The sequence below is a fragment of the Cheilinus undulatus genome, linkage group 14 (assembly GCF_018320785.1).
Source record: "Cheilinus undulatus linkage group 14, ASM1832078v1, whole genome shotgun sequence".
Taxonomy (NCBI): domain Eukaryota; kingdom Metazoa; phylum Chordata; class Actinopteri; order Labriformes; family Labridae; genus Cheilinus; species Cheilinus undulatus.
This window is the reverse complement of record NC_054878.1, coordinates 27,787,106-27,799,225: the sequence shown is the minus strand read 5'-3', so window position 1 is coordinate 27,799,225 and position 12,120 is coordinate 27,787,106. Positions and strand designations below refer to the sequence as shown.

The 12,120-nt window shown below is 38.2% G+C and overlaps 1 protein-coding gene across 2 annotated transcripts in view; it reads left to right on the top strand.

The window, feature by feature from the left end:
- Window positions 1–12,120, top strand: part of usta (uronyl 2-sulfotransferase a) — a 98,196-nt gene that overhangs the window by 71,235 nt on the left and 14,841 nt on the right. The window lies entirely within an intron of this gene.

Here is a 12,120-nt window from a genome sequence, read left to right as displayed (position 1 = left end):
AAACAAACTTCATCCCTCTTATATGCAGAAGGTATTTAGCACTTTCTGTTTTGGTGTAGAAAAATGAATGGATTACATTTTGCATGTTAAATTTAGTGGTGACAGTAAAGGAGAGCAGCAGCATGAGCTCATTCAGAGTTTGTCTTTCTTTCAGTGTGAGAACAAGACTCAAGAACAAGGGATGTCTTTATTATTTCCTGAAATATCTCGAGGACATGAGTGTTGGCTTTACAGAGGAAAAACTGCTTTCGTTTAAAAAACCGCAGCCTCTTCTGACACTGAGACATGCTGCCCTGTGCCAGTTAGAATGCCAGGGCAAAAAGCCTTTCAATAGGGCACAGTTTTTTTTCATGAACACATAATCCTTTTCTTGTTCATTCTCCATTGTTCATTTAAATGTTTCATTTTAATAATTACACAAATAAAGACTTTAATGAGAAATGTTCCAGCTACTTTAGCAGATTCTCTGTGTGTGTTATTAACATAGCTCCAAAATAAAGTTCCTAAATAAACTCCAGTTTTGAAGAGCTTGCAGAGACCTGGCTTAGACAAAATGAAGTGAGTTCAAGATCACATGAGAGCATCAAACAACTGTACTGAAATAAAACTGAATAACAAGAAGACTTCAGTGCTTTTATTTACAAAAACATCCCTGCATTTAAAAGTCCATATTAGTGAAAAAGCAGTTGAACTATCAGCAATATCCTTTTATTCTAATTTGTTGAACACTTGGGATATTAAGTCTCAATCAAAAAATTGGAATTAATGCTATCCAGTTGTCAAATGTTCCAATGTTATGTAGTTTACAAGTAGTTAAACTCTTGAATGTGTATATTTTTATATATTTTTAATTTTTTTTTATATTGAATACATGATTTTTTGTTAAGCTGACTCTAGGATCTATTCACATAAATTCTATCCTTCCAACTGACAATACAAATCTTTTTTATTCTATTCTGTTAATTCAATGAGGTCAAGTACAATTTACTCAAACTGAATTAAAGCTTTCTCTAAAAAAATATAATATTTGGTCTATTTGGAGTAAAAGTCTTTCTATTTAACTCTAAATTTTGATTTTGTACTCACAATGAACAAAACAAAAACAACTTGTACTGTGAAAGTTCATCACCAGGTGTGGAGATCTTGATTGCCAAGGATAAGGTTTGGTTAAAGGTGTGGTTAAAGTTTTACACCAGCAGAATTACATTGTTTTTACTCCAACTCTGGTGGTAGCTGGCAATAAATACACTCTAAAAAGAGTAAATTTGACTATTTTTGAGTAAAATAGTTTTAACTCTTGAAAATTACTCTCCAGATTTTCCCATGTAAATTTTGGGGTCTTTGTACTGACTTTTAGGGGGAATCTGCTTGAATGTGTCAGAGAATTTTCTTGTAATTTTTTAGGGATTTTTTTTGAATGATGAGCTTTCGATAAAGTTTCAAAAATTTGGGGGATATTAGAAGAAATGTTGGGTACTACATATGAAATATTTTAAAAATGTGTTTTAGATTTTTTCACAGAAAAATTCAGGTATTTTCTCTGAAATTATAGGGAAATTGTATTTTGGAAAGCAACACTTCCCAACCCCTTTCTCAACAACTGACACCACTGACTGACTGAAGAGGCTGAACAACACTTAGTCTAAAAATCTGCTCTAAAACCAATCCAGAGCTGGATTACTACTTCCTGTTCAAAGACAAGGCTGAACTTTTAAACTGATCATGTCCTGCTGATCCCAAATAAGAAGGGGGAACCAGAAAACTAAAAATGCATTAAAACTAATTCTCAGGTCTTAGGAGGTCAAAATAGCACTAAAGTAAAGTTCTTCTTTTTTTCATTGCTGAAAATGTGATTTATAGATGACATGAATAAAGCCTGGTTCAAATGCATCTGAATAGTTTTTTCTTTGATAGTATGTACAGAGAAGTTTTTTATGTTAATCCATTTTAATTATATTTATACTTAGAGTTGTGCAATAATTGCAGAATCAAAGGCCTGGCTGATTTGATTGACAGGTGGACTCGTTGCATTTTGGTAGATGACCCACTTCAAACGTCAGGTTGCGACGGCATTTTTAATATGGCGACCACAATTGTCAAACCTCTAAATGCCTCTTCAGAAGCTGCTAGTTGATGTCAGTGGGACTATGTCCAGACAGTCTATGTGGGAGCTGAAGAAAGGAGATTGGTGATTGTCAGAAAAGTGCAGAAATACAGAAGTTAATTTAGATTTTGGTTCTTGGGGGTAGCTCAAGGCCACATTTACCACAAATGTGATGCCTCCTCTTAGTCATCTGGGTGAGAGGGTGAGTTCACTTTGGTGGGAGGGTTACAGGGATGACTCACGTTCTCTCATGACTTCATTGACAGCAGCTTTCAGGAATCAGCTTCTGCAAAACCACTTTGGAATAGTCAGCAGATGTTAAATATGTAAAGCCATTACTGACCGATCTGATGTAAATGTAAAGCCAATATTGGAACAGCGACTTGTTTACTCATTCATCAAACTGTCCCTGCACACACAGAAGCTGAATACCATCAGACTCATTAATTCTATGGACATAAAACATCTCTGTGAATGTTTCGAGCTCAGACAGAGAGTGGGCATTTTTGTGTCTGTGAATGGCAGGTGTCTGTTTGAGTGTAGAACTGTGCTGCTGCAATCCTGCAAAGTGTGTCTTTTTGTGTGTTTGTTTGCATGTGTACTTCTCTGTGTGTTGATTATGCAGATCCAGATCATGTCGCCTAAGTTTAGAGATGCTGGTCTCATCAGTTGTGGTTCTGGCTGCAGACTGCAGTGTTTCCGACTGTTTTCCAGCTGGCTCACCTCGTAGTCTGCTAATGCGTTTGCCCAGAGTTTATGCCCTGTGTGTGGGTTTTGCCAAAAAGTGAAGGTGCCTGGAATGTTTTTTTTTTTTTCTTTTTTTTTTTCAGAGCTTTTTGCAGATTTTAGGCGCATAGTGACCTGTCTGTCCCTCTCAGCACGGGGGGGTGGAGCAGCCTGAGTGGGAGAGAGAGGTTTCCTGGAAAAAAAAAAGTGAAGGAAAAACAGTCTTCCTTAACTGCCTCCAGAAAGAGAAAGACAGCATCTTTATTGTGAGCGTGTCTGCGTTCATGTGGGATCCTGTTTCCTCCCACTTACCAAAAACATTTACCAGCAGACAGATGCTCTGCAGCCATGGACCTTGTGTTTCTGCATCACATAGCCACAGATACACAAACACATGGAAGTGTCTGTCCCCAGTACAAACAAAGACTGTAAATAGTTTTTCCCTAGTAGCGTCAGAACAGCAACACTAAAGGCAACAGTTTGCCTTTGGACAAGTAGGAAAAGTGGATTAGATTGAGTAAAGATGAGGAAATGTGGTTAGATGCAGCTGCTAATTCTTACATAAGAAGAGTTGTTCCAATAGGGTATCATTACCAGTAAATACTACTGCTGCTATCAGTATCTGTATTAATGCTGGTGTCTGTACCTTTTCACTACCATTCTCAGCATTGACATCATCAGCATCAGTACTGTTGTTTTGACCCAGTATCATTATCTTTAGCAATACCAGTGCTAGATATAAGAATCAGTATGAATGCTAGTACTGTTACCAGTGTAGGTATCAGTACCAGTAAAGGTAGCACTAAGAGTATTGGTATCAACAACAGGATCACTTTTCATAGCTTTCAGTCACATGACTGGCTCAGAGGCCTTGAGGGCAAAAAGAGTTTAGGACAGTAGCAGCTACCATTGACTGATGTGGCACTGGCCTAATTATTTTTCCATCTCACCAAAATGGTGCATGTTACATCACCCGACAACTGCAGAAAAACAGATATCAATTTAAACTGTGCACTTTTGTCACATTGGACCCTTATAAAGTACCCAGGACAGCCAGAACTTAGCTTTGGTGATGTTACCATACTATGTCTAAAGTTGAGGAGAGTCCTTCTCTTAAAACAGCCAACTCAATGAAAATCTAGATGGTCTGCAAGTCTAGATGGTATGGACATTTGAATGCATTTTTAATGCGTATGGGTCAATAATGCTGCTGTGTAAATAGTTAAGGGCAAAATGTCTTAGCTAGTGTATCCAGTTGAACAACAACTTTCTTCATTCAAAAACTGAAAATAGAACTAGCAAGAAACCTGTTGGGGGCAATTGAGAATGTCAACTTTTCCATAGCGTTAAGCTGTAGAGAGCCAATCTTGCCCACCAGCAGGTGGTTCCATGAGTCTGTGACGTCAATACACACCGTATTAACATCTATAACAATATCAACTTGAGAATCTGTAAAGACAAAAGTATCAGTATCACCATCACTGGAGCTGTCACGAGTAGAAGTATCGACAAATGGAATTTACACAAGTATAGTATTAACATCAGTGTTTTAAGGCTGTCAGAAAAAGGAAAAAATACATTTTGGGAAGCACATAGGATTTTTTATTTTTACTGTAACAGTAAGTTCTACCAGATGTGTGAACAAATTTCTTTAAAAAGAAAAGCCACAACAAGGACTTCATATCAAATAAAAGTGACTTAATAGATAATAAAGATAATAACTGATTCATTAGATGACTTAGGCATGTAGTAACAAGCGCTCTGATTGGCTGAGGATATGGGCTATAAGGCACAATGAATAAGCTGCGTTAGGAGAACAGAATTAGGCAGGTATCACAATTTGGCCAAAAAAATGAAAAAAAGAATAAAAAGAAAACAAATTGAAAAAAAAATAGATCGAGGAGGGAAAAAAGAGGAGAGAAAACAAACAAATGAACAAACAAGAAAAAAATAAAATAAAATAGGATAGAGAGATGAGAGCAGAAAGACAAAGGAAAAGGACAAACAACACAAAACAGTGTAGCAACAAAATGATCTTATGTGGTTTGATTGGCAGTTATTTCATGATGTGTTTGTTATGGTATTTTTCAGTTAAGGTTCCTATAGATTTCCATATAAAATTCCCAAATTTTCTATTTCCCTTCTCCTCCCCGTAAAAAGCCTTTGTTTGCTTATGCTGTGGCATATGTGTCATATGACGTACCTCAGTTCTCCCACCTGCCACTGCTGGGCCAGGTGCTTGATACCAAAGCTGAAGGCCCACGCAGGGCACACCTCCCCACCTCACTGGGTAAGTGAAGAAAACGAAAAGAGCAGTGGTGGCAGCCAAGGCCTCTCACTTATTCTACACTTCAAACAAAATATGGTGCTAAATTTCTTTCAGTGTGCTCTCAAACAGAGCTGCTACTACAGTAGCCGAGATGGACCAAACAGCTATTCTCAGGAAAACACTCTGTCAGCTGCGGTCGGTCGTGCTGGGAATTGAGTGGTGGCTTTAAGTGCCTTGGTGGATATGTGGGTTTGTTCATAGAAAGTAATGGGAGCGATTGTTTGGCTGCACCTTGGATGGTCCCAGTTTGTTTGGGCTTAACAGTGTCAGTATTTCCACTGGTAGACCACTTACGTATCAAAACCATTACTAATATTGACCCTGTGGTATCAAAATCAGCAATGGTATTGACATCAGTACATGCACTAGCATAAGAAATTTTATCATTATGAGTATAGATATTAAAACCACCAGTAGTATCCATGCCAGCATTATATTTCAGTATCAACACCAGTATCAGTATGGGGACAGTAACAGTAACAACACCAGTGGCACTAGTGTCAGTATATCTATCAGTATTGATAATGGCACATGTATTGGTATTGACAACAGTATTGTATGAAAGTTCATCCATCATTCTGATCCTATAACTTAGAAGTCTCCCAAAATATGGACTTATTTTAGGTCAGTCATAACGACATAATTAGAGGAGGGTGAAAATCTTGTAGCGTTTAAGCAATCAGTGCTTTTCCTCCATTAGTACTGTATGTGTCAGCCAATACAAAAGTCCAAGTACAGGAAGGTGTATTAGTAGGAGAAACATGGTAATCTCTAAATGTAAGAAGTCATTTATTTTAAAGTAAAGCTCTTTAATCCTTTACAGCTGAAGAACATTTTACAGCAGATGCACAGGGGAAAAAATATAAAAAGCTAGAATGATCTTCCATATTTTTCTCTGCCACAGCTGGGATTATTCAGGCATCTTTAGTCTTTGAATCCTGATAAAAAGAGACAACGACAAATTGAAGCGAGATGAAGGCAGGGCAGCCGTCGTAGCTTTCTGTGGTTTTTGGCTCGTCCTCCGTTTCTCCTGATGAGCCCTGCGTGGTCACCACGGGGGCTCAGGAAAGAAGAAGTAGGTGGAGGGTGGCGGGGGTCGATGGGGCTGCAGGTATGCCTGGAATCTCAGACTGTCCTCCACTTTCCCCTATGTCTCCCTGCAGCTCTCTCTGCTAAATGAGTGTGGGGTGGGGTGGGGTGGGGGGGTCTGGCCAGACAGACAGGATACACACATACTCAAACACACAAACTCACCAAATGTGCCAAATGTGTTCAGGGTCTGCTCATCAACGTGGAGGTTGGAGGTGGGGGAGGAGGGAGTATCAGGGGTTAGCTCTGGGTTAACAGTTCTGGACCAGTGCTGGAGTTATTAAAAAGTCAGCTTTCTTAAAGCAGAAATGAAAAGATAAGAAGATTGTTTCAATATTTAAACATAGAAATACTTTCAGGAAAAATAAATTGATAAGCTGAGAAAGTGCGTGAATGCCCTGCTCTCATAAACTATGCATAGGCACCTATTACATCATAGCAAGAGTATTTGGATAGCAACAGTAATATGTATACTTGTTTATGTACACAGGGAAGCTAATCTGAGGCCCCAGTCAGAATCAGGCTTTACAACCCTCCTCTTCTCTATAAACTCAGTACATTTCCACTCACTCTGCTTCTACTTTATAAGCATCTCTCCTGCTATTAAATGTTAAAACCTTTATTAGATCTGAACAAGGAATTTTACTGCTCAGTCGCTTCTGCATGCTCTACTCGCAAATTTAGAGGAAATCAATTCAATGTATAATAGTACGCATTGATTTGAGAAAATATCAAACACTTAAAGTGGACTGTAAGTACTTGTTAATATTAAAGAGTAAATTTTATAGCATTTACATTTCGTGGGATTTTCACAGTAACTTAACCAGATCTACAGATGTACATAGGATCTCCTCCTTGCACTTTACTTGAGTTTCCAATGAGCTATGCTGCTGTGAAACGCCACCTCTGTCAGGATGGAAATACATGCTAAAGCTATCAAAATATAATCAATTAAACCTTCAGTTAGGATAGGGGTTAAGGAAAGGGTTAGGATACCAAAAGTTAAAAAGTCAAACCCTGACCCGCTAAACCTAATGACTAAATGTTTAACTAAAAAGTCTGCTTACAGAAAGAAAAAGATTGTCTTCCTTAAAAACACTGTAACACAGCTAACCTAACCTAACCTAACCTAAAGCTAACAAAGCTATGCTAGCTCTATAGGCTACATAGGTAATGTAGCTGAAGACTGTACGCCTTTCACAGTTTTGCAGGAACTTTCTGTGGTGCCAGAAAGTAGTCTGACAAGAAAAGAATCACATAGCATGAGCCCATACATCTAATGCTGGCCTTACACCAGAGGACTTTGCTAAAACTCTTAGAAGTCTCTAAAAAGACTGACATCTGAGACCCTCTCACATCTAGAGACAATTTGTTGACAAGCCATTGAGTTTTTAGTCTCAGGCTAAGATCGTGCAAAGACACAATTCCTTTTGAGATTATTTCCCATCTTGCATCTGGTGGAAATTCACAACCATTTTTGAGCAGAGAACAAGATATAGAAGGAGATCGAGATCACATTTGAGTTAATATCTCTTATAATCCAATGTTTTTAAATCATTTACATCCAGTAGAAACGAAAGGAACGTTAAACACCGGAGCGAGTCGTCTTACTAACCAGAAACAAACTGATCAGGCTTTTACTTTGAAAATACAAATGGAGGTTAACTGTACTTGTCATGTCAGCCTGGAATGAATTGACAGACAAGGCACACAAACGCGCAGGTGCAGAGATCTCACTGCAGCTCTGTGCAAAAAGGTTTTCATTTTCTTGAGTTATAAGTGGAGACTCAGCGGCTCTATATTGATCTATGCTCATGTTCATATTTTGAAAAATAAGGTGTATTAATGTGCTTACGCACAATACTGGCTCCCTTTGGGCCTGGACAACAGTTGTGTCACAGAGAAACACAATTTGCATACAACCAGACTTAAGACTTACAACAATATCAAATGTATTTGATATTATCATAACTCCAAGAATGCAGAACGGCTAAAATGGCCAAAAATAAGTCTGATGACCACCTCACCTAACGACAAGACAACGGAAGTGAGCTGCGACTTTTGCAAGACTCTCATGATTTTACTCCGACTTTGGAATTTTGTCTATAACTATGAAATAGGAGGGAAAGTTGTTTGCTGTAAGGCTGCCTTAAGTTTGGGATAAAATGTAGGTGTCCCTATTTGGAGGATTGAAAATCACTCTAACATTGGCTTAAGAAGCAGCGTAAACTACGTAGCCAGTGTATGTTAGCTTTAGCTAAAGCTAATTAAGCTAACTGGGGCCACTGTTTGTGTATCTACTTCTGAAACTGTCTACATAACTTAATCCCCAATTAGGCCTCTGACCTTTCTTTTATTTTTTCAATATTAGCAATGTTGTTATTTCATGAATGTAACTGCCAGACTTTGTTTATGATAAAGCTAATTTAAAAAAGCTCTTAAACTTGAAATACACTGTACAAGCAAATTACTTCACTTCAGAGGCAGCGTCACACAATACTGATCTGTAAGAGTGGATATCTGAGAGCTGTGGTCTGCAGCCAGACCCCTCTCAATAATACACCATTTAAAAATTAAATAAACAAATGATAGTGGAGGGGAATGGCTGAATTAATAATGTGATACACAGTGGTGGGTAGAGTACGTGGTGACAGTACTCAAGTAAAAGTGCTGTTACTTAACAATAATAAGTAAAAGTACTCATAAAAATAAGTACTCGATTCATGGCAGAGTTGTAGAGGTGGTTGGACATGTGGCGTCATTTATCACTGACACAACTGTGTCTTTGCAGTCTGCAAGTTAAAACAGAGATTTGAACGTAAACTACATTTAGCTAGCTAGCAGTGCAGTCGTTAGCTTGTTTATAAGGTAGACACAGTAGGCAGCGCATTATGTGGCTGTTGTTCCTCGTCGCTAGAAAGGCAAAGAGAAGAGTCTTGATGTTGGGCCAGGGATGAACATGCTCCTCTGAAGGAGACACAGGTACTACATCTTCATACATTATCTCCAACTGTTGATAGTTAAGGGGGAGGGGTCACTCCTCCATTCACTCTGTGATGCTGAAGATTTTACCTCACGCTGCTGTGAGAGCTCAGCTGAGTGTAAAAAAATACTTAATGAAAATAAATTATAGATAAGTAAAAGTAGTGACCAGTGTATTACCCAATGTAACGGAGTAGAAGTATCGTTTTTTAATCACAAATGTAATGGAGTAAGAGTAAAAAGTACTCTGCTCAATAACTACTCTTGGAAGTACGATTTTTTTAAAAAAGATACTCAAGTACATGTAACGGAGTAAATGTAACACGTTACTACCCATCTCTGGTGATACATGCATGTTGTGCACCAGTGTTAGCATCAGCGTATTTGCATGAGCAATCACACTGTGTCACAAACTGGTAAAACAAACTAGTATTTGGGGCTCACACATGCTTAGGCACAGTGTTGATTGCAGAGTGTGAGTGAGCCCTTTCAGAATAAAGCCCTATTGATAATAGCTAGTCCTACCTATTATCAATAGGGTAAAGGAGCATATGAGCACATGATTGTTCCCATTCTACCTCTCGTTGAATTGCTGTCATTTGTATGGGAAGACGTTTATGTAGATGGATGAAAACATAAACTTTGTATGTAATATATAGTACAGTAAAATTCAGTATTATCCATCTTGCCCTTCCTAATACTAGTTCTTCAGAAAGAAATTATGTTTAACTTTGTTAAACATAATTGATAAAATAATAGAGGCAAAACATGTTGAAAATCTGAGTCTTATTTCTAGGCCACATCGACCAGTCTTCATCACAGGTATCACAGGGATGAAGCAGACACCCACCATGTGGAGTGTCAGTTTCAGCTCATATTAACAGCACTATTAATTACATCTGTTAAAGAGACTGCATGGAGCACAGGATGCTTGGCAGTAGAGCTGTAGCATACTGTCCCCAACAGAAAATAAAGCGTTTGGCAACAACATGTGCAATTGATGGGTTTTTAGCATATGGCTGTCTACACACAACAGCTGGAAAATCAACACAGTGCACAGCAGAATGAGTGATGTGAAAAGTGAAATGGAAGCAAAAAATTCAAATAGCATGTACAACAGATGGCTCAATTTCTTTGGATAAAACAATTATGGAAAACCTTGATAGGCCAGGTAATGGAAGCTTGTCGAATCTCAAAAACTCTTGCCTTCTTCATAGAAAACTTAAAACTTTAAATAAAATAAATGGTGTTTGGAAACCTTATAATTTATACCTGTTAATATAAATGCGTTAATGCTCGGGATTAATCTGGATATCTTCATGCGTTAAAAAAAAAACACACTTTCACATTTCAATGAGAAGAAATGGAAAAGGTATCAACTTGGGTGTTCAGCTTTTAATACAATGTGGATATCCAGCTGGTGCAGAGGCAGCTTTCTAAACAACTGACATGTGTGACTGAAATAAGTGGCTCTAACATACACAGTCATTCCAATAAGGGGCTATTTATGTGATTTAGAATTTGATTTTACTTGTATGGCCTTCATTTAGAGAGCTCATGCAAGAGCCCTGCACTCTATGTGGCACTACTCTGATACCTCAGAGTTTGTTTTGGCTACTGTGAGCCTGCCTCTCCATGCAGAACTGGAAAGCCTCTGGGGTGTTTTTTTTATCTTTCATAGCAGCAGAGGAAGAAAAAACTTGGAATAAATACTTTGAAATGTTGGCCCTTCTAAGCATGACAGAGAGGAACTAGATGTAAAGTGGTGAATGGTTTTTTTACTGGGTAAAACAATAAAGTTGTTGTGCTGAAAAGGCAGAGGTCAGACCTGTGGTGAGGTCAGTCTGTGGTGAAGAAGACTCTGCAAATTGAATCAAGGTGGACACAGAGCAGTACAAGTACACAAACAAAAGTGCATTTCAACTCTGGTCATGAACTCTCTTCAGACTTTCTAACAAGTCAGTTGTGAAATCCTGGTTCCGGTTAACTGTGGGAAAATAAATGTGTTTTTGATTTTTGGTCTGCATTTGCATTTAATTGCAAGACTCCATCAGTATGAATCTGTTTGAAACTTTCTAAATAAGTGAACACTGGCAGCATGATGCCACCAGTGGTCTAGATGAGACCCCCTTTTGAAGTCTCATTAACTCAAATATCTAATCAGCAATCAGCTCAGTTCATGCAGAGTTTTCCTAGCATGCACAGGGGTATTGTGCTTTTGAACTAAAAGTCAAAGGGAAGTGTTAAGATTATTTTAACCGTTCTCCCAGTATTACTGTTGCTAGTCTGTTTTGCACCATGAGTTAAGTTACCCACTCAGTTAGTGACTTTTTGCCTTTGGAGGTGGCTGTGACCTCTACGTGACTTGTCTCTTCCTTATATTACACCCTCAGGCTTCTAATATCACAACTGTTCCTTATTTGAGTGGACAAAAGAGTACAAAATATTATTGTGGAAAGCCAAGGAATAAAAAATGCATAAGATAAAATATCCCTTATGTTACAGTAAAGATAATTAAACTGAGTTCAAATGGTTACCTTAATTTTATTGTGTAGATTAAACAGGTTGTTTTTTTACGGCGTGACCATTTCTATGGGTGGGCATGGACGACATGCACAGTGTGACATTTCTAAAGTAGACAGGCCACTTTGGTAGCTATTGCATTTCTCGATCACAAGTAGCCACCTCCAAAATTGACCCTAATTTACTCTCAGTTCTACTGTAAATGGAACCAACGCCTAAAACATCAGCATCCTGCATCACTGAAGAAGACAAAAACTTGCAACTGAGATCAGCAGATGTCTGAAAAATGTTTCACAGGCAATTAAACAAGAAGGAAGTTCCCAATTCACCCGTCTGGTTTAAAAAAAAAACACACACACTTCTTTTG